We start from the raw sequence: 4,836 nt of genomic DNA, 5'->3' as shown, positions 1-4,836 counted from the left end.
TTGATTGCAGTGATTGACTGTAAAAGGTTCTGCAACAAAACATAAAGTTTAAAGCCCTGCCATTTTTATCCAGACCTGTTTAATTAGGTTTTTTTATTTTTATTTTATTATATTATTTTATGATTCTGTTGAACCCCAATCTGAAAGCAATGTCTAATTTTTCATGAGTCAGTGTTCAGTGAATTTATTATTACTTTTGTAAGTTTCAAGTTATTTCAGAGACCATTGTGGGTTTTTCTGTCTTGAATGTATAGTTCTCTTTAAGTTGTGTCTCAGCATTGGATTTGGGTTGTACAAGTATAGGTGTAGACTCTGACTAGTCCATTGCAACACTATTCATTTCTCATTTCCATTCCGATGTAGATTTGCTGGTGTCATTGTTCGATTGAATTCGCCAGATTTCATTCAAACTGGAGGTATCTGACAGATGGACTCACATCTCACTTTAGAAGAGGATTTCATGATTCACCAAAGGACTGAAAGGAAACAACATCTTGCTACTGCATTACAAACTCAAATAACCATTCCCCTGCCATTGTAACAGTTATTAGGATATATTTTTGCTGCTTTGGGTTTTAATAAAATATGAGCTGCATTAAAATCAAACATTTCGACTTTGATATCATCTATCCAAAGGATAGGTTCCAGAAGTATGCCTTCCCAGACTGATGGATAACAACTTCTCATAACTTAAGATCATTACTGACATCTTTCCTGGATGCTACAGCCCTACAAGCCCCAACTATTTAACTTCCTGATTGAGGCTGACTCCCATGTTAAAATGATGAAAAGGAATATTCTGGTGTAAACTATGCTTGCAGGTCTGCAGCAGTTTCAGCGGGGATCTGCTGAAGTAGCTGGTAACCATAACTAACTTTGATTAACACACTTACAACCACACACTCACTCCTATGAGTGATTTAGAATTACCAATTAACCTGACCCATTTGTTTTATGGACTGTGGGAAGCCAGAGTACCTGGAAAAAAAGTTTTAAGATCGTTGGAGGACCAAAGGTTGTATTTTAAAAAACAAAATAAAAAAATTAAAGCTGCAAGCAGCGATGAACGGGCCCTCGCGCGTGCAATTTTCACCAATAAAGGTCAAGGACTCAAAACTAAGTCCGATGACACCACCCACGACTCTTTATGTCAAACCATTCAAAATTGATGGCAGAAAATAGGAACTATCAAATATCGACCAATCAGAAGAAGGGGCGGGTCTAATTTGCACCAATTATGGTCAAGAACTCAAAACCATGTCCGATGACACCACCCACGAGTCTTTATGTCAAACCATTCAAAAGTTATGGCAGAAAATAGGAACCGTCAAATATGGACCAATCAGATGAAGGGGGGGCGCGCTTTTTGGCATCTATCGTCGCCACGGTAACGCTTATGACTGAGAAAAGCAATGCGCGTCGTCGCAGGATGGAGACGCACATTTTTGATGTATATCACACCTGGGTGCACGTTAAGGTTCGGGCCGCATTAACTGCCGATGGAATGGCATAAATTGCGCCAAAAATACACGATTCATTCAAAATGGCCGACTTCCTGTTCGGTTTCGGCCATGGTGCCAAGAGACTTTTCTTTAAGTTGCGACATGATACAGGTGTGTACCGATTTTCCTGCATGTACGTCAAACCGTATTGTGGGGCTTGAGGCACAAAGTTTTCTACGGGGTGCTGTTGAGCCATTAGGCCACGCAAACCATTAAATATCAAATTTTTCGCCAGGCCTGGCTTGCGTGTAAAATTTTGTGACTTTTGGGGCACGTTTAGGGGGGCAAAAAGGCCCTCATTTCGTTGGAAGAAGGAAAAAAACGAGAAAAAAAAAATTCCAGATACAATAGGGCCCTAAAAATCATGCTCTTCTTTCTTTTTCCTCATGAATGTATTATACACATTAAAGTTCCTCTACAGGTTCTCATTTTAAAATGAGTTGCATGAGTTCAAGTGAACAAAGTTCAGCCCACGTGCACTGTTATGTTTGACACAGATCATTTTGTGTTTACCATCACGCTATTTTAACAGGAAACAAAAAGATCCACAGTTGTTGGGAGCTTTTGTTGCTTCAGTGTAAAGTGAAAAAAAAAGCTTCATTACTATTTTTATAGATGCAATTGAATGTTGAATGTGGCATGTACTTGATTCTGAAATGTGATCTATTGTGCCATGTTCCATCATGGTTTTTTTTTTTCAGACATTTCTTTAGTGTCTGCAAGACCATGGAATTTTGACTTTTTATGTCAATGCAGTATGATAGTTGAAGGACTATCACTGGGATGTTCTTGAAATATAAATACTTCCTTATGAAATATATACATATTTGTGTATCTTTCATTTTTACTTTGGACTGGTGGAAAAATAGACTGCACCTTTCATTTGAATATTTACCATTTTTTAATCTCCTTTGTTACTGAAAAATGATCTTCACTTCTCTTGGGGATGTGGTGAAGTCAGTTGGTTCTCTTAATCTAAAAAAAAAAAAAGCAGTCTATCTTCAGAAAATAGTGGTGCTGCATACACAACAAGGGGTATTGTGGGTAGTTTTTTTTTTACAGATTTTTTTACAGATGCTGTAGAGCAATTCACTACAAATCATCACTCTTCAAGTGTCTAATTACTTTCATCTACCTTTTTAGGGACAACTGCTGCCCTCTTGAGTGCCGGCAACTGTCTCATCTCTGCAGTTAAACGGCGGTTTCACTAATTTCAGTTCCACAAATGATATTTAGTCTTCAAACCATATTTAGCCCTATAGCTTGTTAGTTCATATTGTTAAATCCAACTTATCCAACTTAGCCTTTTTAAATCAGTGCTCAGGTGGCTGGAAATATGTCACAGACCTTAAAGGCGATACACTGCGTCTGGTTTCTCTGTAGCATTAAATATGACTCAGGGCATTATTTTAAAACGCTGACTGCAAATGTCATTGTGAAGTGTTAAGTAATAAAAAAAAAAGCAACAAGGTCCTGGTCATAAGAATGAAGTGGGAGGTGGAGAAGAATCAGAACAACATTAAAAAAGCTTTTCATATTTTCTTCTCATTAATGTACCCTCTTCTTTTGGTTTCACTTGCAAATGCTTGGCTTATTTCTGAGCATTGGAACTACTTGGTTGGTGTTAGGCAGTACACGTTACTGGTTAGGTTGATTCAGTACTCCGGTTATTTTCTTAGGGTGAGGGGAAGCCCATCCTCAGGAGAACAGTGAACTGTCTGTGTGAGACTTTAATGAAAAATATCCTACCCTACCAGTTAAAATGAATTTAAATGGTAATATATCATATAATCCAACCTGGATGGACTTCATCTGTTTTGTTTTATTTATTTCCCCCCCAGCATGAACTTTACTTCACTGTATTTCACTGGTAGGTTTCTGACCTGTCTGCAACAGTCTTCTGCACATTTAATAGGATTGCTCATTCACCTAAGTTAAATTGGGATTTAAGGGAGCTCCCCATGTGTGCACACAGAACATCTGACACAATTTGATAAACAAGAAGACACATCCATCATGTCTGCACACCACTCATGATCATTCCACAAACATTTGGTCATGTGCAAAGATTCGAACAATAAAAATGTTTCAGTTTAAGTGAAATTATCAGTATCAACTCTATCAACAGTGATGTCAGTAAAACAGAAGTATGAATAGAATATTTTTTTTAATAGTTACGAATAAATGGAAATAACGTATGTTTCTCAATATTACATCAATATCACGCGCAAATCTGAGCAAGAATCCACTCAGGATTCTTGTTCATATGAAATAAACACAAAAACTGTAGCTATAGTTAAAGTTACATCTAGGACAGGGGTCGGCAACCCAAAATGTTGAAAGAGCCATATTGGACCAAAAACACAAAAAACAAATATGTCTGGAGCCGCAAAAAATGAAAAGTCTTGTATAAGTCTGAGAACAAATGGCGAAAGGCGAAATGTCGAGAAAGAAAAAAGTTGAAATGGCGAGAAAAAAGTCAAAATTTAGAGAAAAAGGTCGAAATGTCGAGATTAATCTTGAAGTACAATCTCGAGAAAAAAGTTGAAATGTCGAGAAAAAAGTTGAAATTTCGAGATTAAAAAGGAAAGGAAAAAGGAAGAAAAAAGGAGAAAAAAAGAGAAAAAAAGGAAAAAAGAGAAAGAAACAGAACAAAAGAGAAAAAAAGAAGAAAAAAGTAAAAAAAAAAAAGGTCAAACATTTTTGAAAAAGCTCCAGGAGCCACTAGGGCGGCGCTAAAGAGCCGCATGCGGCTCTAGAGCCACGGGTTGCCGACCCCTGATCTAGGAGTTAGCAAAATTGGTATACACAACTCTGGCCCAGTCAGTTCTTCTTTAATATTGTGCTAAAATCACCACTTTATTCACATTGGTGAGAGATGTCAACTTGCTTTCTTTACATATTTCTTTAACCTTCAGCCCTCCAGCTCGATCATGTATGTATTAATAGAGGAAACTAGCCTTGAATTTTGCATTGAAATTACAGTTTAAGGTCTAAACATAGTTTAAAATAGATATCAATTTGCATTATGTTATAACTTCCACATATTTTCTTTGCAACCTTTCATCTACCTGTCATTCAGTGTCTTTGACAGGTGACTAAATGACGAATGACCAAGGTCATGCATCTGCTCTGTGAAGCGATTAATAGCAAAATGTGTTTGTGTGTAGGTGTGAATGCGTGCTTATATGCTTTATACTGTAGCATGACCGCTGTAAATTAATAGGGAAATAAGGTCTTATTTGGCTGATTTACTGTTAAGCTCTGCAGCTCATGTTTTCTGTGTTTTGCACACAAAATGCTTTAACAGAAGCCCCCGGCAGAGAAGGGGACA

Source organism: Cololabis saira, chromosome 15 (genome assembly GCF_033807715.1).
Source record: "Cololabis saira isolate AMF1-May2022 chromosome 15, fColSai1.1, whole genome shotgun sequence".
Taxonomy (NCBI): domain Eukaryota; kingdom Metazoa; phylum Chordata; class Actinopteri; order Beloniformes; family Belonidae; genus Cololabis; species Cololabis saira.
Note: the sequence above shows the minus strand (reverse complement) of the source record.